The sequence below is a fragment of the Erithacus rubecula genome, assembly GCF_903797595.1.
Source record: "Erithacus rubecula genome assembly, chromosome: 3".
Lineage (NCBI taxonomy): Eukaryota > Metazoa > Chordata > Aves > Passeriformes > Muscicapidae > Erithacus > Erithacus rubecula.
The window spans coordinates 73453300-73480254 of record NC_136689.1 but is presented as its reverse complement, the minus strand read 5'-3'; the positions used below and the strand labels follow the sequence as shown (position 1 = coordinate 73480254).

At 35.0% G+C, this 26955-nt stretch overlaps 1 long non-coding RNA gene across 1 annotated transcript; it reads left to right on the top strand.

The window, feature by feature from the left end:
• Window positions 1-16488: 16488 nt before the first annotated feature.
• LOC306800624 lies at window positions 16489-26700 on the top strand. Its single transcript, XR_013773883.1, has 3 exons — window positions 16489-16539; window positions 26002-26185; window positions 26578-26700. It is a non-coding gene; the product is annotated as an uncharacterized lncRNA (long non-coding RNA).
• The last annotated feature ends 255 nt before the right edge of the window (window positions 26701-26955 follow it).

Here is a 26955-nt window from a genome sequence, read left to right as displayed (position 1 = left end):
GAGACGTGTGAGGTTTTTAGAATGGCACAAATGCTCTACAGTTAACAGATAGGACTCTATGATGATCTTTATGACATCCATGGGTCTTTAACCAGTGCTGTCAAAGTTTCTGGTATTTTGTATAGTCAGTAATGCCAAAAATGTGTGCAAAATATGCCCCGTGACTTTTTATTAGAAGTGGGAAAACCAGAAAAATGTCATGTTTTCTGATTTAGTGATCTTGTTCCAAAGCATGAGTCTGCTGCAGTGCAACCTTGTCTTTCTTGGGTATTTTACATTTGGTAACTTTTAACCTATGAAGGAGATTCTGTAAAGAAGATACATACAGCTGAAAAGAACAAGCGATTACATGTTGGCTACTCATAGAGCAGATAGAACTAATGAGTTCCTACAGCTTTGACTGGTTAATGTGCCCATTAATATGCTCATGATGAGCCTTTGCTGGCCAGTCAGTCCTAGATTAGGAAGAATTGGCCTCTGTTACTCCCTGGAATGGACCAGTTTTCAATGTCAATCAAATGCTCAGCATTGCAGTTTCACTGTTTCAGTTTCCTTAGTTTGTTTTATTTAGCATTGTCTGCTCTTTCATACCTGTACTTTTTCTCCTGAATCCCTAAGCTGTTACTCATCTCTGTTTTACTTTTCTTATCTGGCATGACTCTAGGTTATGCACTTTCTTATGTGTTCTTTTTCAAAGATTAAGAGTTTTCGTGGTGAACCTGACCCAAGGTCCTGCAGCTTGATACATCAAATGTAGACATCGGACTGCAAATAGCTGAACTGCTGAGATAATGGATAGAGATTCAAGGAGAAAAAAAAATAATGTGAACCAATACATTTTTTTGTTTTCTTCTCAAAAAAATGCTAAGATGAAATGATTGCATATCTCAAAAATTCAGCATATGGCAAGAAATTTGATGTAGAATATTAAACAGTAATTTCGAGAAACCTAGTGTGTAATTAACACTCCTGTCAGGTGGTCCCAATCAATGCCACTGGAAATATTCAAGGTCTGCTTTGGATTCACCTTGTGATGCATGTTTTCATTTGGTTCAGATCTGTGTGACAGCTGCCAGATTGGTCAGCACATTAACAATTTGGCTGGGAGTATTGGCATGTGTGAGTTCCTACTGCTTTAGCAGAAGCTCCAGTGTTCTGGGACCTGTAATAAGCATTTTTTGGTACAGATTTCATACTGGGAAGAAAGCTACAAAATCTACTCCTATAAGCACTGATTAACTTAAGGACAGAATTTTTTTACTGATTCCTTTTTACCTCAAACTTATAAATGTGAAAGAGCTGCCACTTTTTATAAGGGTACTGATTATCCATTCTAATATTAGAGTAACTGAAAATAAAATGGAACTCAATTTTGGATCTGTGAACAGTTATATTGGACTGAAAAATTTTTTACAGAGCAGAGAGAATCAGACCCTGAAAAATTATCTAAGAGCTCAAGACTTCTGCTGTGAGGAAATTCAATTAAAATTTTGGAGATATGGTGTTATGGTAAAACTTGATTGGCCAGATTTTACAATCGAAACTAGTATTTTATTTAGACTCTATTAGATTCTTAGAGATAACCAGGTCTGTCTTAATATTCCATTATTTTCTTTTATTTCAATGGGTGAAACAGGAATTTAGGAGGAAAAACATAGGATATCTGAGCCGCATTTCAAATTCCAAAGCATACTTGACAAATAAGAATGTGTTCAATGAGAATTCATTGTAGACAAAATAGATCAAAATTTCCAAGTGATTTTATCAAGACTGATGTTTGGAGGTAGAGAAATTAGTCAGTGAATATGTTTTCATATGAGAGACTCTGCAAAAGTGAGTAGTGTGAGTTACCCAATGCGATGAGAATGTCCAGATCTTCAGACTGATGCAGATTGATATTACATAAGTCATATATGTATTAGCTTGGCAATGTTTTGCAGAAAACTAATTTGTATGAAATAGACACGTTTCTAAAACCCAAGTAATGTTTTTCATTTCTTCTTTTTAATTTTTTTTTTAAGTGATTGAATCATCACATATCAGGCAAGATCTTTCAGAAAAAATCCAAATTCTATTATTTCAGAGATTTATCATTAATCCAGCTATTGACAAGAATGGTTATATTATCTTGCATAATTGTTTCTAAATCAGGCCTTACACTATAATGAATACTGTCAATTAAATACCTCATAGTAGTGTTGCAAACAGATAAGAAAAAAACTAAATTCTCCCCCTACATCCAATTAACGTGTTTTTTAACAAATCTGTCAGCTTAAATTAGTTTTGTGAGAGACTCAAAGATAGAAATGCTGAAAAAATTGTAGAAAATATGTACTTACCCCTCAGTTAATTTTTTCAAATATCTTTCTGTCTTTTGTATCTGACAATAGATTATGCGGAGCATGAAACCTGGACTGGATTTTATGCTTAGAATGAAAGTACATTTGAAATAATAATCAAGAATTTAAATGGAACTTTTATTTCATGTTTTAGATTGAATGATGACAATATGGATAAAAGCTGCCATGTTTTTTCTGACAAAATCTATGCTAGCCTGTAAAATGAAAATTTAAAAAGTATATCCCCTGTGGTTGCTAGATCATATTAAGTAAAAGAATTTCAGATTAGCAACCTTTTCTGCCATAGAACATCTGGAATTTTCTGATGAGAATTGCCAAAGAAATCACAGAAAAGACCAGAAAAAATTTGAATGGTGGAAAATGTTTTTTAGGAAAGAATTGAACTTAAATTTCTAGAGCGGAGGTAAGATTTGATATGATTAGAGTTTGATGTTATTCAAAAAGTGCAGAGAAAAAGGATCAGGAGCATAACAGCTGAGGTGCTATGAGGTGGGAAAGAAACTCAAGTAAGTATATCAGGAAAGAAATTAAAGAGACAAAAATTAGATTAATTGAGTTCAGGGGAAAAATGATAGTTTGGCAATAAAAATATGTGATTGCCAAATATTTCTGGAAAATATAATGAAACTAGAACTATAAGGAGAATTTAAACTGTAGTAAGTTATGCAAACATAAATGTCTTCTAGGAAAGCAGAGTATGGCACTAGCAGAGGCAATAGCACACGATTGTGAGTGTTTTCTCTCTTAGGTGAATCTAAACCATAGGAATGATAGAGTATTTTATATTGCCAAGGAAATACATTGATATTCGAAATATTACAGCTGCATTCCATTACTATTTTACAATAAATTTGTAGCTATATTGGTGAACAGAAAGCTGTTGGAAATCTTACACTTTTTGGAAAGAGTGGGTTATTCTTCCATGGGATTCAGTCCTTCATGTACAGGCAGCTGCAGCACAGGCTCCTCTATCCATGGGACTCCTGCAGTGATCACAGCCTCCTCTCAGGTATCCACCTGCCCTGGTATGGGTCTATTCCAAGGGCTGCAGGTGGATATTTGTATCCTCCATGAGCCTCAATGGGCTTCAGGGCACAGCTGATCACCATGGGCTGCATAATGGGCTGCAGGGGAACCCCAGCTCTGGCACCTGGAGCACCTCCTGCCCCTCCTTTTTCATTGACCTTGGTGTCTGCAGAGTTGTCCTTTTCTCATGTACTCATCCTGTTGTTACCAACTTTTCTAACTGGCCCAGCCCTGGCCAGTGGCATGTCCATCATTGGAGCTGCCAGAGTTGGGCTTTGCCATGCATGGAGGAAGCTTCCAACAGCTCCTCACAAAAGCCAACCCTTTAGTCCCCGCACTGCTTCCAAAGCTTGCCCATGCAAACCCGATAGACAGTCACATGACATGCTATTTTCACATTTACTCATCAGAGAACAAATGATAAAAACATGCAATGCAAAGTCTAATAATCTTTTGAGTAATTTTATCACCAAGCTTTCTTATAAATTTTGTTATTATTCAAATAGATCTTTTCAAGTACATATTATTTTTACTCTTTTGAGCAGTCTCATAATCAGTGTGTTAGGAGAAGTATGTTGGAGAAATTCCTCCAGAATTTAAAACACCACCATAAAACAGGGGACAGCACTTTAATGCAGCCACTCTGAACAAAGAAACAGATAATTTATTTCATTTCCACAAGTTCTATACAGAGAGAAAGCTCATTTTAAAGTTTAATGGAAGTGTTAGTACCTAAGCGATAACTTACAGAAGAAATACATAGAAAAAAAATGGGGAAATCACTTAGTAAGTGTCAAAACTATAATTTGCTCCTTCCTCTTGATACACTGCCCATAGTTTATCTACTCCACTGCTCTTATGCAGTATAAAGAACAGAAGTTCAGGGTGTAACAGATTAATGACATGTTTGCAGCAATATGAACAAGAAGGTTAGGAAATTTACATTACTGTGAGCTACAAGATGGATTAATGTAATTTCTGTTTACAGCCTCACATTTAATTCATCAGTTTTTCCAGGAGAAAATGCATTACTGGTATCATGCTTCAAGAGAGTTTTGGAGTATGGTTATATTAGTAGCATATAACTGGAGACATTTGTTATAAATACAGAGCTTAATTCCATAAAATGCTGAACACTTTCCTAATGGAATATAGCTTTTCTTTGATAACAAGGTGAAAGTGTCAGTTCTGTGTATAGGTCTTGGAATATAAATGAAACAAAAGTATGAAAGTAAAAGTGATAAAAACTGTGGAGTTCTAAAACTGCATTTTATTGCCTTCATCATATTATTATTTGTACTTTTATTGTTTTTCTGAAACTTTGATTTGAAATTTCTCTTAATAAACTCAAAAGATAAAATTAAATTAAATTAAAAACACAAAAATTAAGAATATTTTTTCTTATGGGGTACAACAGGATAGCCATGACACACTGTTGATATTTAGCTATATTATAATACCCAATTAAGAACAGGATTAAAGAAGAAATTTAAACAATATGTTGAATATTAATGGATTTAATGTATGTCACTCTTATTTTTCTCTTTTGAATTTTCCATATATTAGATTGACTTTTTTTCTAGGAATTTTGCAATCTGTATGATTATTCTTTGTTTTTATTTGTTTTTTTTGTTTGTTTGTTTGTTTAGGGCTTTTTGGGGGGGTTTTTTGGTTGTTTTTTTTTTTTGTGAAAAACACCTGGAATGAGGAAAAGCTGCAGTTCTGTACTGTAGAAACTAATATTTAAAATATTGAAATCCAGTTAAATATGTGGAAGTGTCCTCATTTGGGGAAATTAACATTTGTGTAAAAGATAGGAAGCAAAGTAACCTTCCTGTGATGAGAACTAGGTCCATTCTTGGCCACTTGATTTCCCTCTGTCTCTGCCTCTCAAATCACAGTTGTTTGGCAGGCCCTCCTCTAGTAGGTGGCTCTTTAAACCAGTTCTGCCAGTTTAAGGCATTTTTATATCAATATGTCATCTTCAGTCAGGGTGATTAAATAATTTTTGTGTTAGGAAATAAAAGGTTAAACAATATAAAATATAAGACAGGCATGGCAAAAAGTTCAAGGATGGTATTTAAACAGAAAATAATTAATATATTGGTTACTGGAGATTGTTCCCAGAGGAATTTAAGACAACAACAGATGCAGGAATTTCAGATAGGGTAGGGAAAGTGAGGATTAGGCAACATTTCGATTCATTTTGTTATCTCTACAGGCAGTGAAGAGGGAAAAGAAAATACTAAAGAAATGTGGGGTTTATTGCTGAGACCTTGAGGTATTACAGCAATGTGCATTTCTTGTTTGTTAGCAAATTAATAGTAATTTATAGTTTACTTAGAGTTAATTTATATATGGATATAGGAAACCAGAGGTCTGAACGCCATTGAGTGTAGTTCTCATGTCCCCTTTCAAACATCTGAGTTTTTGGTCCCCTCCTCTCATTAAAATGATGGATTCACATAGTTAATTTGGTATGCAGAAGCATCTAGAAAGGTGTGAAAAAGGAACATGAGTATTGTTATTAACAAAAAGCCTAAATGGAAATTAATGTTGTAGTGTATTTTTTTTCTAGCTAAAATACATAAGAATATTCTTTTAAGATTATCTTAAATAAAAACTGTAGAAAATATTTTGATTTATTATGTTTATATGTTTACAAGACTTTTTCTTTTGTCCTTTTCCATGTGTTACTAAAATGAACAAACTAACAAAACCACTGTAAGTATCCAGGTCTTTTAAAAATCTGATATTTTATATAAACTATATAACTGTAAACTACAAGTAAAGAGGTTTAATTCTTTAAAATATTGTTTGTAGTCTCTTTTTATTGCAGATTTCCAACAAAAAGGGGACAATCTAATATATAGGACTGTTGAGTGCTGGAAGAGAGAAGACTGCTTGTGTTATTAGAATTTAATAAAAATTATGGCCTTGTATCACTCTAGTGGTCTTAGCTGTTTTCTTCCTGCATATTTGCTTTCAAAAGGAAAGGAGTTAGGTTCAGCAAAGGGTGTGGTACTCCAGCAACACCTCTTCCTCTGAGAGAGTTACTAACAGTCAGAGAGGAAGCTAAGCACAAGGGGCTGGAGAGGTGGGGATGGGGGATTGGGTGAAGGGACAGGTGTGTTGCACCACTTTTGAATCATATATGGATGCCTAAGCATTCTGGGATTGTGATTTCAGTACAGCAAAGGTAGCACATGAATTCCTCCAAAGAGAACTGTTATCAATCACTGCTTATGTTGGTCAACATTGCGCTGCTTTGAGGCGAAGTAAGAAGGTAAGGAGTGCATCCTTATCCTTTGCTTTTTTAATCAACCCATTTTGAAGAGACAGGAAGCACTGGGAAAGATCAGGGGATGCCTCTAGCACAACAGTAGTACTGATTCTATACTTCCTTCTGAGGCTATATTTCAGTGTAGAGAACCTAAGGCTAATCATTGAACAAATGTCAACCTAACAGAACAAATTGAGTATAGACAGCTTTGAAATCTTTCATGTAATTGTAGTGATCTACAGGATACGAATTCTAAAATAACTTCCAGTTACTTGTCCTCATTCTTAAGTGTCAGCATGATCCTTCCACCCTCATGTGGGACATTCTAGTAACACAAACATACAGGACTTGTCATACTTCCAGACAAGGATATCCATTTTCCTTGGTTTCCTTACATCCTTCTGCATACCCTCGGGGTATTTTTTATTATTTTATCTCAGTGCTTTAATTTTTAGCTGCAAAGATAAGGGCCTGGCAGCCACACAATAAAACAATTATACTTAGTTTAAAACTGTATATAGCCATCTAAGTCCTGAAATTTCTGCTGTTGATCTGCTGTTGGTTTTTAGATGTTTATGCCCTCTGCTAGTCCCAATTTTCAAGTTAATTTGTGGCCACCTGGTATTAGTAAGCTCTATTTAGAACTGCAACATTACATGGCAGCATGCAAAACAAATATTTTGTCAACTGTTTTTGACCTTGAAATAAAAGTTTGTGTCAATATGGCTCTTTGTAGTTAACTGACAAACTGTAACATGATCTATAGAGTAAGATATGACAGAATAAGATAGTGCCGAGTTGAGATTTCAGATTCTTGTTTGAGCCCTTGTTAAACTTTGGGGTTTAGTCATTCCATAAAGTCATGCTGATGTAAGAAAGATTGTTCTGGGTTAATCAAATCTCTTTTTTAACATTGTCACATAACGGGCTTGAAGTGGAGAGTTAGCAACTGCAAGAGTTAATATTACATTGATTTTTTTTGTAACTTCCCAGTCAGTGGTGGAATTTATATCATTGTATTTATTGCCAGAGATTTATAAATTTTTGTAAAATCATTTGGCATTTGGCTGCATCAAGATAGAATTTTGATCGAGTTACTTCAGTAAGTGTGGTGTTTTTATTAGAGTAGGCCATGAAACACACAACCAGAAACTTACTAACATGAAGTGGTATGACCAGGCTATGGATGATTTTGGGGTGGGTGGCCAATATCTCTTTAGGCATGTCTTTTCTTTATTCACAAGTATTCTATAGCCAAAAAAAATATTTTTTCTTATCTTCTTTTGAGACTGTGGATCACAACTGCAATATTCAAAAAATGGCACATCACAGATATGTGAATTTGCACTATTCCTAACTCTAGTTACCTTTTATGACTGCAGCTGAACTTAATTTGATAATCTTAATTTCTAATACATGGTAATATTGAACTGATCTCTCTTGAATCAGTAGTTTCCTTCCTTGTGTGTGTGAGATAGTAAGGAATGTGAGAATTGAGTCTCCCTCCCCTTCTCCTCAGTTTGTTCTATCATCCTCTAGAGTGCTGATGACTAGCAGTCTGATAATCTCTTGAAGTTATTTGCATTGATTTGCATCTCTACTTCTTTAACAATGACAATTAACAAAACTCAAAACACATAGCCCTTTCCCTTGGTGGGAATGACCAAAATAAATAGTGTCATTCTATATACTTGTGTAAAGGGAGGAAGGAAAGAAAGAAAGAAGACAAACTGAGATGAGCTTCATTTTTATTATAAACTGCATAACAATTTGCAGATGGGGCATGACTTCTATGGTTTGTTTAAAATGCCATGATGGTGCTAGACTTCAAACATCAGCTACAGAGATTTTGTAAAAAGAGATGCCCTTTGGATGGATTGCTGTGTTGCTTATCTCTGTGTGCCGACTTCTCCAAAGAATATTGGGAGATAGCTCAGGCAGCCTTTCCCTTTACAAAGGCTCCTCTCATTATTCTCCCTCATATTTCCATTATACTTTATCTTTTACAACTTAGAAATGAAACTCATACTGCAGAGAAACTCAATCCTCTTTTTCATTTGCTAACTATTTGCATAAATGAATCCACTTATTTTGCTTCATAGATAGCTAATGTTATAGGCTTGTCTACATTAGGAAAATAGGTCATATTTTGAAAAAGCTAAATTATTAATGCTTCAAATAGCATGAAAATCAGAAGGAAAAATGGAAATGAAATCTTGATATGTTTCAATACCAGGAGAAACTAAAGCAAACTCAGCTCAAAGGCATAATATCACTGGACTCAAAATCATAATAAAAACATGAGTAGAAATTTAAAAATAATAATTTGAAAAGACAGGAGATAAAGACAAAAATATTTTAATTGAGAGAAAATTCTGGAAAATAATAATGTAGGAAAGCATTAGTAATTTGAGTATTTGTGTTTGCATGATTTACGCATATTTCTCTCTCTTTAAATACATAGTAGCAGAGCAGCAAAAGTCCCCATATTTGTGGCTTCTTCTGGAGAAGTTGTTATGGGGAGTGATTATAGCATAGTAGGCAAAGCACACCAAAATCAGTGTGTTCATCAATCTTTAAGAAAGCTCCATTTCTACCCAGATTAGTTTATGCCATGATGTTGGATCCATCTGTTCAGGCATGAACAGTCACTGTTTCATAGAGAAATAGCAATAGAAGAAACAACATTCCATGGAGTTTTCTTCTTATGAGGGTCACATTGTATGAGTAGCATAATGTGTTTAAAACTAAATATTTTTAAAAAGCAAGAAAACCCAAAGGCCACAAGGCATTTGTAAAAAGGGGAAATTAAAAAAGAAATAAAAAAGTAGGCTACTGAAAGAGTTGAATCTTTGCAATTGGGTTGGACTCTGGGATACTATATGCCATAGAGGAGGACAAAAGTATAAAGCAGGCACTTGGCATTGCTAAATAGCTGGTGTTGGGGCTGTGACTGCACCAGGAAGGTGTAATGCAAGTTATTGGAAGTAGTTCTTATATATGGAATGGGTTGTAGGTGATGATAGAATAAAACACAGCCTAAAGGGATATGAGTGTGGGCTGACAGAAAGAACATGTGGGCACATGGTGAAACCACAGGTCAAGAGTTGTGAGCAAATGATCAGTAGTAAATTATAGGTCACTAAACACATGCAGTGCTGAACTGGGAAAACTTGTTTCAGAACTAACAAAGGAAAAACAGAATAGCTATTTAGCACATGTAAAACATGTCATATATATTGATGTCAGGTATAATACAGTTTTGCAAACCAGTAAAGCAAAGACAAGGTATAGTGCATGCAATAATTTGCAAGTATGCAAAATTAGTCCATAAAATGAAGAAGGAATAATATTTACTATAATATAGACATGTCTGCCAGCTATTACAGGGGAAAATGGCTCAGTTCACCTGCTTAATCTAAATTGGAATCAAAGCAACTAATAAATTTATTATGGACTTGCGTTAACCATCTGTCTTTGGGATTAATATATGTTGTACAACAGACAAGGCAGAATTCTAAACCTTCTTAAATAATTAATAAACATCTTCCTGCAGCTGAACATCCAAAATTCTAACCATGCTGGGGCACAGTCTGGATATTAGCTGCTCATGGCTTCCCATGGGGAGGTCATCCTCTTTAGCATGGCTGAGGTTATAGTGCCAGCAAGGGTGAGTGATGCTGTTCCTACTCTAAGGTATCTTCCTCACTTTTGTCACAAAATTTTGTTCCTTCTGTATTTCTCAGGTGAACTTTTCATATGTTAGAATTTTCCTGTTTACCATTTAGTCTTTTCCTTGCCCTTTAACACCCCCAGAGGCAATTGGTTCCCAGCCATGATATTTAATGTGATCAGTTTCGGGCAAGCACGCTCCTGAGCTTTGTGCATTTGATCTGTATGCACATACTGTGTACACTTGTTCTAATCCTATCCCTGTTACTATTCAGTCTATTTGCCAACAGTGGGCTGTGTGAGAGTGTCCACATAAGTGAAGGATTCAGGGTATTGACAACTCTCCGTAGTGATACCCACGTCTGTTTTCAGTGAACATAAGGTTGAGGATCATACAGGGAAGGGTGGATATAGTGAAACCTGTATATAGGAAATTTCTAATCTTTTTGTAGTAAAAAATAATTTGAAAACTTGACAAATTTCTTGTGAAGTTAACAAGCAACTTTGAACATATTGTTGGACATTTATTAGTTAAATATTTTAATTAGAGTATCAATACATTTGCATGTAAGGCATATTTATTTATCCCACATGGATTGCATGGAGGGTCTGGTATGGTAAATGCACCTGTTGATTGAATTTGGATGAACCACAAGACCAAAAGTTCTTAAAACACATTGACCAATACATTTACAAAAAAAATATGCACAATAAAAAAAAAAAAAAAAAAAAAAAGAATAAACAAAATGCTTGAGCTGATGCCTATGATATGCATAACAACTCCCTTGAAACTAATTTGCTTCCAGAAGACTAAACAATGGAAAAAATGATGGTTATTTTTGCAGAGGATTTCAGGGGTAATGAGTCATGCAGATAAATGCATTGAGGAAATTAATTGTAAAAGGTACTGATGCAGACAACTTGAGAGCCAGAAACAGTTAACAATTTCCCCAGTAACTTAAGGAGAATGAGAAAGCGGTTGTGAAATAGGGTTGTGCCTATCTAATGCGAGGGATAGGTGCCATGTCATGGCCTATGGAGTCTGGCAGTGAGAGACTGTGACTACTGACTCATGGACTGCTGACTCAAGAAACCCACTGACTCAAAAAGGAGAGACTGACCATGTGGACTATGTAATATCAGAAGCAACAGAATTATTTCAAAATAGAAGGTAACGGACTAATTTTAAGAGAAGTAACTAACTTGTAGCCAAAAAAGTGGGGATTTTGTGTTTTAAAGTGTATTGATAGTGTAAACTTTTGAGAATCAGTGTGCTTGATTTCTGAAAAAACTTCCACCTTGTACCCCATCTAGAATCAACAAGGTAGCCTATCTAAATTAGGCCCCCTGCCCATATTTAGAGTCCCTAAACTGGCAACGGTGCCATACTAAACTCAAAGATATTAAGCAGACACAGGCCATCTGTGAGTTTTGGGTGATGATGCGTAATTTCACTAAAAATGTTGGTTTAACAACAGTCTGGTTATGTAAATATTGGATTAGAGAATTTGTTTTCCATACTTTGTTCTTTTTCACAAAACAAGTACATGTTAACCTCTTAAGTGCTATTCTCTGATGAGTGCGTGTGTAAGGGAGAGAAGAAATTGCAAAATATTTCATCCTATACTGTGGCTAAAATACCTTATTGACAATCATATCTAATTCAAGACTTAAAACCAGTAACTTGAGTGTGTAATTTAGCAAGTTAGTTCTATTCTAAGCCTATTTCTTAACCCTAATCCATTGTCAGTGCAGAGGACCAAATTGAAAAGTTATTCAGAGGTCAAAAGAAAAACATCCTAATGATCGTTTTATTTAGGCTCTCTAATCACTATTTGGCAGTTTTTTATTGATTCTACTTGTGGTCTATGGACAACAGATGGGGACTTCAAGAGACTTCAGGCTTTCATAAAGCAGCCTATGCCTTATCCAAACAGTACTTATTTTGTCAGGAATTTGTAGACACACACCACCTCTCATTCTTGACATTTATCTCCTCTGCCCTTCTCTAGGAGCTGCTGCATTGGCATATTTGCATCTATGTATTGGTACAGTGCTTCTTTTGTAGTAGACACAGTGACTCAAAGACAAATACCTGTGTAGTCCTTTGTTAGCAGAAGAATGAAGTCCACAGGCTTGGATTTTCCCTGCTCCCAGAAGGTTTGGGTTCTGTTTATTTGAGTGCAGTCCTGTCCAGCTTAGGAATTATGTTGCCATTGCTAGTAAGAGGCTTGGGGCCAGTTATGCCAATCTCATGACTCTTTGGACCTCTCAGGCTTTATCTGGAAATGACCTGTTCATGGACCTGTTTCAGCTTGTTTAGCTGTAACACCAGCTGTGTAATGACCAGGTAGCTATTACCTTTCCTGGTTTAATTTCTTATTTAACCTTGTGCTGCTGTGTGGAATAACAGTAATTGCTATCATATGCTTGTAACCACTAAACCACAATAATAAGTAATATTTCTGCATAAAATAATTAAAAATATATAGACTTAGAATGAAATGCAGAGCATAGGGATACCACTATGGGATGACAGCAGAAGCCTCCAATGTGAAGGTGAGAGTCACAGCCACAGGGCTACAAACAATTGGTAAATGCCCAGCAGTTGTTCAGCAGCAGAATGTTGCCTTGGAAGCTAGGCAAAACCAGTTTTAGGGATAAGAAAGAGAAGAAAGGGAAAGTAACCAATCTAAGCAACACAGACCTTAGTAAATCTGAGTGCAAGGTGGAGTTTCAAAGCAGTGGGAGGAAAAACAGCAAGGAGGACCACATTAGCAAACATATCTAAAGTGATACAAAACGTTGCTATGATAGAGAGGAAATCCTCAGCATTGTATCTGTGCTGCAGAAGGACTTGCTTTTAAAAATGCTTTGAGTGTAACAAACTGGTGTGAATTCAAGCAAATCAGAAAGTAATTCAGATGCAACAACTTAATGACATTATTTGAGATTTGCACATAAAATGGGATGTTTTGTACTGCAGACACTAAGTTACAAATCCTCAGTTTTATGCTACAGCAATAGTGGTATTTTATTTTATTTTATTTTATTTTATTTTATTTTATTTTATTTTATTTTATTTTATTTTATTTTATTTTATTTTATTTTATTTTTAATAGGTTCTGGCAGCACAAATTATTTTATGGAGAGTTGGTACTGTATTTAAAGGAGACTAGATAGTAAAAATCATGAGGGATGGAAAAAATACTGTTGCTTTTTCAAATTTTACATCTATCTTAAATTTTGCCTCCCTGAAACACTAGGATTAAATACCATTAGAAGTCAACTATGCAGATTTTTACAGTGTTACTCTGATTTACATCATGTTCCATGGTTAAAGGGAAAAAAATCCAAACATTTCATCCCCTGATAATGCAAAAAGTAGTTCAATAAAATAAAATTGGTTTAAATAACAAAAGAACACTTCATTTTTACATGTGTAAATATTTGGATTTGTAGTGTTTAGAGACTAAAGTACTTATTTCACCAAAATTTTCTGTGCAGATTTTATTACTTTCACTGAATTAATCCGGAACTTTACAAAATTAATGGAGGCAATTATTTCAAATTCCCCAGATGATTGAAATTACGTCCTGACAGTTTCATTAAGGCTGTATGCATTCACTCCTCCATGTGCTGTGAGCAACACATATGTGTTAATTCAAGTTTACACAAGGCCTACAGGTATATCAGAAAAAATATTTTTACAGGAATGTGTTCTAATTTCTATTTTCTGCAAGCAGAGGAAGCTATTCCTTAGGGCAGAGTCCATGTCTTAAAAATTTTCTGTGGGAATCTGTATGAGAAATAGATCTACTTCACAGGTCTAAGGCTTCTGGTAGAGTTAAGATGGCCTCATAGGATGGTGCTTATGGGATCAGATGTTTAAATTAATGGATTGAGATGAGCAAGATTGTTTACTATCACAAAGTCTTTATCATTGTCTTTGTAAGATTTTTAGTGAAAGCTCAAAGAATTGCGTGTCTATGCTAGAAAATTGTTTTCCTTAATTTTGTGTTTCAAAGTTACAATTTGTTCTTTAGTAAGCAGCTGAATTAGTGATTTGTTCTTACACAGTTCCAGTTTGAATGTTCAGCCTCCACTAAATTTTACTTATATCCTAAAGGATACAGCTTTTAGGTACAGCACTGTTAAATGGGAATTTGGATGAAGACATTTAATGTTAAATTATGTGTTTAAACAGCTAAAATTTGAATGATTTCATAAATGTTTGCCTAGTGCTTTTTTAGATACAGAATCTTATTATAGTGCATTACACTCTCCTCTGCACCTAAATGAAGCTGGAGTTTTGTAGGAAGAAGGATAAAATTAAAAAGGCATGAACAAAATTAATGATTCAGGTCAGCAGAAGAAATCCCAAATTCAGGCTGCCATGTCTTAATAGACATACATGCCTATTGTGTTTCTGTAAAAGCAGATGTGGAAGATGGTCAGGGGAGTATTTAATCAGCCAACTGCATCCTGTTTGCTGTGGTTATGTGCAGGTGAGATTGGCAGTCACCAGCCCTACTATTGCACACCAGAGGGGATTTTTTGTTTTCCTTTTTTTCCTCCTTTTGCTAAGGCTCCTAAATTGTAACCCCTATGAAAGTGTGAGCAAAAAATGTTTCCTGTTTTTTTGTTTGTTTTTTCATGCTGTGGTCTTTTTTTATTACTTTCTTCTATTAAAAAGAAGTGAATGGACCGTATGGGAATCAAAGCCATTACCTTGGCATTATCAGCACCATGCTCTGACCAGCTGAGCTAATGTGAGTCACACTATGAATTATGTATAAAAATTCAACAAATTCTATAGTTTTCAGCAGGTGTATTCATAAATAAACTGTAGTCTTTTAAGCTGAAATACTCCAAACATATTTTGCACGATATTGTGGCATATTGTAAATATTGATTAAGGTGTTTTGTTTTATAAAAATGAAAGAATAAATAATTTTAAGATCAAATATTTGATTAAATACTTGTACAGGGACCAACAGCTCAGCATTTTCCAAGGAAAAAATCATAACTTTTCATATAGTGGAGTAAAATCTAGACCAATTTTATGAGTAACTCTTCACACCAGTTTTTTTTACTTGTACTTTTTGGGGGATTGGTTTGGTTGGGACCATAATGTTTCTTGTGATCTATTTTTAGCATATTTATGTGTTTTGAAGTTCTGTGATAGCATTTATAAGTATTAACTATAGAATAATCTTACATTTATTAAGAACTATTTGTTCCTGTAATATTTTCATGGCATTTCAAAATACATATTCAAATATATTCCTGTGATAATTATTGATAATATATTCAAATAATTTCTATTTCATTTTTCATATATCCCTTGAAATTTTAATAACTACAGTGGTATATTCTTATACTTCTGATTATGGGAAGTTATGATTTTAAAAGGCTTCGGCACAATGGTCCTCTTAGATGGATCTGGATGTAACCATCTAGGAATAAAATTGCTTTTAAAATTAAATATTCACTGGCCTCAGTATCTCGGGAACATTTCTCAGGTACTGGATGGGATCTGAGAAAGTGCTTTAATTGCAATTTAGGAGAATTCCAAGGAGCCTGAAGATGACTGAAAAATTCAAGAGGAAACACTTAAAATCGACCTGCATCTAGATTATATGGTTAATAGAGTCTTTTTGTGTTTGTGACCTTGTTTTTTACCTCAGTTTTGAGTGACAACTGATTGTCCAGTTGCAGTTGACTTCAGTGGAAGTGTGTTATTACAGTTAATTCATCATCTCTTAGAGCCCTTTTCAACAAGAGTGGACTAAGAGGCTGCTCTGCCTGGGGCTCAGCAGCCAGTTTCTACTACTATTAAAAATGAGTCCGAAATGAGACTGATTTCAGTCCATTTCTGTGATGCACACAGATTTTTGGTCATTGCACTGCTAGTCTCTGAACAGAAATGTTTGTTGCAGGGTTCATATGTATGGGATATGGCACTTAGTGGAATAAAAAGCTGATACCTGTTGAATCTGTGCATGGAAAACTCAGTAACCTTTTTTAAAGGAAAAAGGGAGTACTAATGCTATAGTAGGCATTGCCACATTAAATAGGGTTGTAGTTCTTGGATTTTTTTTATTCTTGGTTGAGTAGGAAATATCTCTGCCTTTCCTGCGTTCCAGCACAGTGTGCCATGACCTCATGCAGGCTGCAAAGCTTACTATTTAAATGGTAAGTTATGGTAAAGTTTATTCTGCAAATTACCCTGGAAAGGTATAAAATTAACACAAGTGGCCCATACATGAGACAAAACTAAGAAGTTTTAAAGTTTAGCAGGAAAGGATAAAATATAACTTCCTTTAAAAGATTGAAAAAAAGTTTTTTTTAATTGATTGAAAAAAGGTTTTTTGTATGAGTATAAATGTGAACTATTTTGGAGAACCACATAGAATGTGCCTGGAGAAAATATGCAATATTAATGGTTATCCAAGAGCACCTTGTGGTGACTTCTTTTGGATAATTCATTGCAAGAACTGTGTCAGTAGTGCTGTGTGCTCATCCATGAAGTACTAAAAGCTTTGTAGTTGTTGCAAGGATAAATTCCCATATGTGAAAATGATCAGTGAAGGAAGAATTACTTTGCATTACTGAAAGAATGTTAAGATTCTGAATATAACATTTCAAAAGCATCTGTCTCAGCTTCAATGTACAAGCTCTACCTCTGGTAGTCAAGGCTATGACAAGCACCAGCTTGGTTTATAAACTTACTCTTGGATGCCTATCCTGTATTTCTTTCTTTAGTCTGTAGTATCCCATTTAAAAAAAAAAAAACACTTTTTCTCAAATAGATATTTTTAATTCAGAGGATAATGGAATTGCTGGCCTAGCAATCTCTCAAAATTTTGAGTGACTTTTTAACTGTCCCTAGTTTGGAATACTTAGGAAGTAGCAATTCAAGCATCTCAAGGCCAATTCTTACCAAGTATTATCTGTTAAGTTACAGAATTAATTGATGCAGCTTAGTCTCCAGTGGAAACTATTCTTAGAACAGCTTTGAGCTGTCAGCCTGTGGAGGCTCTTACCTAGTGGTAAATCCTGACAATCAGATATGTCATTGACGGTAAGCTGAATGATTTGCAATTGTGTGGCATTTAAAAGGAAAATCAAGTAGGCAGGATTTCAGTAAATGTTAACACAGTTACTATTGCTACAGAAAACATTCTGGTTTTGAGACTCTGCATTTCTGCTGAAACACTAAATCTGCTAATCCTGAACTGGATCATCAGGAAAAATTCATGTAATCCTATGAAGCCTCAGCATGTTAAATATTTCATTTTGACAAAAAAAAAAAAACCCCACACTGAAACAACTAAACTCTCTGTTATTACTGTATTACTGTAGATTTCAAAAATATGTATTATTATCAGAGAATCTGGTATCAGCTGCATAGTCTGATGTGTTGGTGCCCCACACACCCTTACAGCATAAAGAACATTAAATTACTCTTCTTTATTCTATAAATTTTATGTGGAACAGTATTAATAATTCTCTGAAGAAGCATGTCAGATTTATCATGAACCTTATTCCCAGAGATTACTGACATCACTGAAAAGATGTTCCTTTAGCCATAGGTATGCTAAGTTGGCCTAGGAGCTACTTTCTGGAGCCTTTAAAGCATGTCAGATCTTCATGAAGCAATAATTTTGTGCTGAAGAAAATATTCTAATGTTTTCCATTACTACTATGATATCTGTGGAATTCCCATCATCAAGGAATGACATCCTCTGTATCAACAGGAAGCAGAATTTTTTTTCACTTCAGAAACATTTCAGATCAGCAGAAAATTTAGATTGCACAAAAGGAGTTAGACGGTAATGGTGACATTTTTGTATCACACAGAAGACAAATAGAGTATTTTAATAAGCCCTCCTCTTAAATAAATTTTTTGCAGTGTTTCAGCTACTGTAAACCAATAATGCAATACAACATAAAATAAGCTTATATGTGTTGCTGTGAATATATGTTTTTATTATTCCCCTTATGTTATGCCCTTGGGGTTATTTTATGTTCAGGAGTTTTCAATACAGACATTACTTAAAATTCATCTCTTAAACTATAATGTCACTTACCCTCTGTCCAATAAATCTGATTTAATTTTGGGAAAAACTCTGCATCTCTTGCCTGGGATTACTAATAATAGCTCTTCCTTAAAGCAATGCTGGAGTGGCTAAAGAATCTATTTGAATTATTCTGCACACAAACTGAAAGAATAAAAGATGCTGTTTTATCAAGCATTTGTGTTCCATAACAGATAATGAGATGGCTTCTTGAAGCTAGGGATTGCAAGGCATAGAAGTGCCAGCAGTCATTAACTGGAAGTGAGTTCATTTTCTCCAACTGAAGAAAATCAAAATTGGTAATATGCCTCTTATGCATCATTAAATTGACCTCTGGGAGTGTATGGTGGATGGAGTGACACACTTCACTCTTAAGAAAGAAGTAGCAATATGTCCATTGATATAACCAGCAACTTAACAAATTTTGATGGTCAATGCTTCAGTGGTTGAACAAGATGTTATAACAAGGTAGAGTTGGCTATCTACTGCATAGAGGACCAGGTCAGACAAAACTGTCAGGGAAATCCTCCTGCAGAGTTCTGAGTTTCAGAAAGGACACCCTTATGTTCTAAACTCCTCTTAAGATGGGAGTTTAGGTCCAGCTTGATCCACATTTAGTCCCAAACTTGGTCAGTGTTTTGCATATAAGGTATTATATATACACAATCAATTCTTTATTTCAGCAAAGATTTCAGTATGAAAATCTCACCAAGGATTTGCTGTGCTAAGGAACCTTTCAGACTAAAGAAGTAACCTAGAGAAGCATGCCTACTCAAGGGAAGATCTTGCCCACCATGCAAGAGAGCTCAGCAGGCCCTGGGCTGTCCAGTATTTACAGGGTAAAATATTTGACTCAAAGTCATATTTTCATACTGACTGTAGATATTAATTTCTTCCAAACTTGGCTTGAGTCAAACCATTGACCAGCACTATGGTTAAGCAGGTGTGATTCTGACACTAACTCTTGGGTTGTCATCTGTCTCCTTAAAATCCACAATGAGTCAGCTATAGCCGAAAGGACCAGACACATCCATGGCAGCCACTGGCACTGGTGGTAAGCACTTAAGTAGATTTATGGGAAATAAAGTTCATGTTGAAATCATGGCATGTGCAGTGGAAAGCAAAGCATCACAAGATTTATGGCACCACTGGATATTTTCTTAAGTGCTTTTGTTATAAGAGAAACTTGTCCTAGCATGAGTATAACAGATCTACATCCTTTTCTCTTATAACTTCCATTATAAGATTTGTTAGGAGAAAACAAAAACAAATTTGGTGAAGAGTTCCTAACAAAATTAAGTCATAATCTTTACAAGAGATCCACTTAAGAACATAAAGAATTATACAGATGTTTCAATGCTTTAGCATGTTGATCTTGTGCTGCTATAGTATCTGGAAATCATCCTGATTTGCCTGGTTTAAGGAAAATTTGGGGACAATTTCACTTTTATAGTCTTGCTGACCAAAGTTTCCTCCACAAGCATAGTGAGTAGGAATGCTGAAAGAAGACCCAGGTCTGAAAATAAAGAGGATATAGTTTCCTTGAATAGCTCATACTCTTGAGAGAAAGTATTTATTACTTTAGAGTGAAATATGCTTCTGTGTGAAGAGGAACAATATGCTGGTGTTCTCAACTAAGCTGGCCTCGTTAGCATTATTATGAATAAGTTCTGCTAGTGCTCAGTCTGTAAGATTAATTTCAACAAAATCAGAATACTAAAGAAACTTCAATTTATTAAGTGGTGCATAATTAACTTTTTTATGCTTACTAATAAATGGATGTCTTATTCCAATTTTCTTTCTAATGTTAAGGTTTACTGAGCAATTGCAACATCTAGTTTCTGGTAAATGAAGGAAATTTTCATTTTGATTACGACCCATTTTGCCAGGGAGCTCCTACATAAAATTGCAGGGATTTGGTTTTTAGGATTTTTTATTGCATTCCTTTATTAATATCCATAAATAATATTTTCCTATAGTCCTGCAATATACCCTTTAATAGCTAGTCCTTGCCAAACATATGTCCCTGTCACTATCTGTGTGCTCTTTAACTGAAGCAAAGTTTCATTCAAACTGATGTGTTCTGTGCTGCAAATGGAACTTTAGTCCAGATATAATCACAGAATCATGGAGGCTGGAAAAGATCCTATCTGTCAAGTCCAACCATTAACCCAACACTGCCAAGTTCACCATGTCCTCCCTGAACTCCACACTTACCCTTCTTGTAAATACCTTCAGGGATGGGGACTCCTCCAGTTGGGAACCATTTTAATGTTTGGCAACTCCTTCTAGTAAAGCAGTTTGTCCCAATATCCAGCCTAAACCTCCCCTGGTAAAATTTGAGGTCTTTTCCTCTTGTTCTATCGCTTTTCACTTGGGAGACAAGTATTGACACCATGGTGGTCAATACTTTTCCTACTGCAGCAAGGGATATGGTTGGATATCTTTTCTTTGAGAGACCACTGCTGACTTATGTTCAACTTAATGTCCACCAGGACCTCCAAGTCCTATTCTGTGCTTCAGCTTTCCAGCAGTCAGCCTGTAGCTTATTCTTGTACAAGGGGTTACTCTTTACCTGGCACAGGTCTTGGCTCTTTCCCTAGCTGAACTCCATGAGGTTCCTGTCACCCATTTTCTCCAGGTTCAGGATACCCCCTGGATAGCAGCACAACACTCTGGAGTGTCAGCCACTCATCCCAGACTTCTGCAAACTTGCTAAGTGTTTGCTCTGTCCCATCAAGATCATGAATTAAGGTGTTTAACAGAATTGGACCCACTGCTCTGGGGTACATCTCTAGTTTCTCATGATTTTTACAACTGTGATTCTGTCTGTTGTATGACAGCACTGCTGTTCCAGGGTTTTACCCTTTTTAAGCCATAAGTCTTTAAAGTCCTCAAGAGACATTTCTAACAGTTTCTTGAAGTAGATTGGCTTGCTGTCTGTAGGAGCAAGTTGCTTAGTATGAAATACGTTCTCCTATTCAGGTCTCTGAAATTTTTGAAAAAATGTGGCACATGACAAAAGGGTGGGAATTCAAGATTAATTTTGATAACTGTTACTACTAACTGTTAATTGATCATTATTCATGTTCTCCAGTTGTTTTTTTTTTTTTGCAGTCCTTAGAGAGAAATTATCAGAGAAGAGAAATGCCTGCATTTAGTATACTCCACCTGAAATCCAGTTTTTAATATTCAAAATTGGTGTAAGGTTGCCTATTTGATGAAATACAATAAAATGTAAATATTTCTATGTGTAAGTAGAATATGCATACTTCATACGTAACTAGAGAAAAATTATTATAATCTAATAGATTTTCTTTGATATGTTACCACTGAGGTACTTTGCACACCTCACAGATGTGGTGAAAAACTACTGTCAGAGAGGTATTCTGACAAAAATCCATGTTTCTACTGAAATGAATACACTTTGAAAACACGCCAAGTTTGATTGTATATGGTTATCAACCCATATACTCTAAGTCTAAAATATAAATTGAAAATTGAATGTTTATTTGAATTTTGATATGACAATAACCTTGAGAATGAATTTATGTAATTGTAGTGAATGTCCAAAAATGAGAAATCATATTTTTAAACAATGTGTTAAGATACGGATGAACGCATAGAAATTCTTAAATTGTTAGACTTTGTTCTTATCTACCACTACTAAAAAAGTTCTTTTATACTGTTGGAACTCAGTATGCATGCAAACATGTCTTATGATTAGGTTTATTGCCTTAGGGAAAAAAGAATGAGTATTGGGTTCAGCAGCAGTAATCAAATGCTTTCTGCCTTCAAATTTCGTGTGTGTGTGTGATGTTGTCTTGTATACAGAAGTATTAGAAAATAATTTGAGGTTGTGTGAATTGTAACATCTCCTTCCTTTTAATTCCAACTCCCTTGAAATGTGCTGAAACATGCTGCAGCAAGACTTCATCCCAAAAACTAGAAGTAAGTTTATCCAATTTGGGTTGCCAATTATGCAAATGAAAAGGTACTAGATATTAAATTAAGCAAATACCTTTTTCTCTAGTTTTGTAATAAAGAAAATCTATTGCCCCCTACATTGCCCTTCCAAAGAAGTCTGAAACCATTACCTTTCACAAAGTGATGTGCCTGTTTTAATCTCTGAATAGAATAAATAATGCCATTCATAATGCAGAAGTATCTGGTACTCTGAAGAAAGATTTAGTCAAATTATATATGCCCTTGAGTAATATCATGGCAATCACTTCAGTAAAGATAACCTCTGTTTTTTCATCAGGGTATAAACTTCCACGGGGCTATGTAATTCATTCACTAAACTGCATGTTATGTTGAGAGCTACCTGAGGGATCAAATAGATTATGCAGTTGTCTGAGAGTTTCTTTTTGTTCTAATGCTAATGCTATGCCAAATTGCTTCCAAAATGTGGAGTACCTCACTGAGGGTATTTGGAAACTCACTAGAAACTTGAAGAGGTGACTTTTGCTGTTGGGTTTCTTGAGTTTATACTAATGGTCCTGGGCTGGTGGAAGTACATAAGGTATGTGAAACTGTACAGAAATAATTAATATATTTTAAAATGTAAACAACCCATTTGCCTGCTTTCATTTCTGCATTATCTGGTTTTGTTTGAACAATTCTAAGTGATAAATCTTTATTTTGACAGTAGAGAAGGAAGTTATGATTAAAAGATTAAGAAACTTCTGTTTTTCGGGCTCTTACTACAGTAGAATCTCCTAAGAATTAAAAAAAAAAAAAAAAAGAAAAAAAAAAAAAAAAAAAGGAAGAAAAGGAAAAACACACAAACAAACAAACAAACAAACAAACAAACCAAAAACCCCCCAGTGGTTATGAATTTTTTTCTTCCCATGAGTAGAAAGGGCAACTCAGCTTATATGCATAACTCCTTGCCTATGTTATAAAGAAAAGTGAGTCAAAGTGCAGTTTTAATGCACATCTGTTCTCGTGGTATTGTCATATTGAGTATAGCATTGTTACACTCTGTGTTTTCTATTTATCCCTTTAAAGGATGGGAGATTAATTAATTCGGGAAGTTTAAATTCAGCCACACACTGTTAACATTCTTTTGTTGCTGTTGTTAAGTACTTGACTTCCCTGTAAAGGCAGTAATGTGTTCTGCTAAAATTCTATTACAAGTCCTAGGGCAAGCCCTTTTCTCTAAGTTCAGAAGCTTTTCCTTTCTTTTTTGTAAATGGAGTTCTCTTCAGAATATACATTTTATAGGCATGAAAGGAGACCCATAGAGCACTGACTGTCAGCTTTATGAATCGTTTTTCAGAACAGTGGTTTCATTAAAGTATTACCAAAGTGGGGAAGAAATTTTTTGTTTCTCCCTGCAACACTTAAATTAATTTTATAAATCCTAGAGCCTTCCTAATCTTTATTGTGGAGTTCTGCAGAGGTACAGTAACAGCTTACCCTCTGGAGTATTTGCATAAGGCATGAAAGCCCAACATCATGCCCTTGGTTTGCTTGAGCTGCATCAAAGTTTAGCTTAATCTTTTTGCATGCCTAGTTCTTCTATACTGTATTGTGCTTGGAGCCCTGGAAATGAACTTTTTGAAGCTTATACTAATACAATTTTAGGTGTCTGGTTGCATCATAATCCCTCCTTCCAGTTTATGGCTGTTACACTTATTAAAGGGTGAATGAATTTTTATGTATTTTTCCATTGTCGTTGGAGAAAATTGTCTATTCGGTTCACAGCATGGTGAAAAACTTCCATGATGTGTGATATAAAATGTTAGATCTTCAGTCCCACATGTTCTCTAGTGTGTTTTTTTGTCCTGGTTTGAAGGACAGGTGTCTGCCAATAAAGGCAGAAGCTTCTCTTTGAAATGGAGAATGTAAACTCCCTTCCTCCAAATTATTATTATAATTTTGAAATTAAGGGGGTCTCAGGCAAAGATAGGGAAATTAGGAATAACAGTTCTTTACTAGGAAAATTAAAATAGAAATACAGTATTACAAAGAACAATCCCAAAACACTGTTAGAGTCAGAATCTAACCTGACACCCTGTCAGTCAGGGTGTTGGTAGCAGTCCCATTAAATGGTAGCTGCATCCTCCTGCAGTGGCAGAATGTGGTTCAGCTGAAGCAGTGCTCCTGTAGAAGGGTGCAGTTTTCCTCTGAAGGTCCAGGGATGATGTAGAAAGGTCCAGCTTTCCTCTGGAATCCAGTGGAAAGAAGATACCTTGCTGTCCAAAACCTCAGTTTTTATCTAGGTAGGAAAGGTTTTTCTCCTCCTCCTGGCTGGAGCATCTCCCAGTGGGATGATGTAATTTTATCAGTCACACAGTGGGACTGAATGGCCCACCAGCAGATGATATCTTCCTGGAGGGAGGATGGGTTGTGGAAAAGATAAAGATGATTGCCCCACCTAGTCTTAAAGATGGCCCATTAGCAGATAGTATGTGCCAAAGAGATAAGGAATCACTACCCCAACCAGTTCTAACAGATGGTGATAGAATACACATTTCTGGACACATATACCCAACACAATTTTCTTTTTTTCTGAACATTTGAATGTGTTAGACATCATGGAGAACATTTGGAATAAAGAAATAGTGAAGTGTCACTAAATTTTTTCCAAATGGCTCACTGTGTTTTCTCTCTACTTGGAACAATATGTTAACAAACTAATTTATGATTGTAGTTTAATGAAAATCTTAATTTTAATGAATCACTTCAAAAGTTTTTGCAAAAGTCAGGAAGCCCAAGACATCAATCATTATAACTTTATAAATCATTAAATTTCATTTTATTCAGGGGAATCACAGATTTGCCTGAACTGCAAATCTTTGCCCCACATTATGTTTAATAATATTCCTCTGCATACTTTTCTTCTCCTACAGATTTTATAATTTCAACCACTGCAGATCCTTAAGAGAAAAGGTTTTATTTATTGGAGATGAGTCAATGGAAGACCAAATAATATAAATAATTTGCTCATAATTACAAAATATAACAAAGATTTATTTTGAGTATTTCTTTGACTAACTGTCATTTTCTAATCACAGTGAGTACCTCCAGTAGAAATCAAAAGGCTTGGATTTCATAAGACATGAGAACCTGGATTTTTAACACTATTATTAATCATGTGCCTGAAAGTTAAAGACAGAACAGGCGATGTAATAAATAAACAAGACAAGGGATTTTGGGATATACAAAGTTGTGACATGACTGAGAAGGATGTCAGAACAAACCAGCTTTCCATCCTGCCAATGGTGTTGACAAAGTTAATCCTAACTGCTCATTTCAATCTGTCAGTTCATTCTATGACAGCTATTTTAACAGAAGATCAGCTGTAGTGGCAGTCTGGGAGTCTATAATTATTAATTTTTTAGTGACCAGGGAAGTTAATCTCAAGATGTTAATAGTAAGATCACATTTCTTTTTCAGGATTACTTTGCCCATCTTTGTAGTAATATATGATCTGTTTATAAACATGAATATATTCCAATATAATAATAATAACAACAAAGATAGATGTATGTGCTGTAGAAATCAGTTTTTCTTCCTTAGGTAATACTGATATATGTTTTGTTTCCAACTGTAAATTTTAATTAAGGTGGAATGAAGGCTGGATGAATAAGATAAAACATTGAAGTTGAAAGTCAGAATTGAAGGAGAAATGGAATTTGGTGATAAATAAAATTAAGAGCACATGTGCCAGGAATATTTTAATAGATATGAAGTACACAGCACAACAGATTGAGGTGATATGGTCTAATGATTTAGCATACCTGACACATGTATATAGAAAAAAATGGCTCTAACAGTAAGAGGTATGAAAAAGGAAGTAAAAACTGAGACATTTAGAAACATGGAGTCTGTCTTTGCTCTCTTGATTGAAGGGAGAGTCTTTTTAGTTTCACTCCTCAGAGACCTGATTTAGTTGTTTTGTAGACATGAAATTATGAGCAGTTACAACTAAGGATGAAAAAAAAAGTGTATTGAACTTCCTGAATTTTCTAATTTTGAGTATCATTCTTGAAACTCTTGAAAATGAATTCAGATTTCATTGCTCAAATTTTTAAAAATTAATAAAATCAGGAATCTGAAATTATAGGGTACTGCAGAAATTTGGGCTACAGCAGGATGAAAATATTACTGTTCAAAGACCAAAATAAATAGAAGTAAATAGAAAGCTGGGATAGGATTTTTTTTCTAGATGTGTTCCTGAAATAAGTAGAAATTACCTGGAAGAAATAATTAAAATACTCAGTCAAAAACAAGAGGAAAAATAAAAGGATATCTTGCCAAAAGTTTCTAATGTAAGAAACTAGTGCTGTGACTGCATGTGTCCAGTTTTACTTGCAAGTCAAGATGCAAATAAATGAACATAATTAAGTACAACTTCTGTGAGTTTGACTAATTTGTGTAATGGTGTACTGTAAGTGGAAATTACAAATTATCGATGAATGTTATGTTTTCAGATTTTTCGCCTCTATTCTTTTATGTTTCAATATCATATTCTAATTCTAATTAGATAAGGAAAAATGCATGGTACTAGAAAGTACAA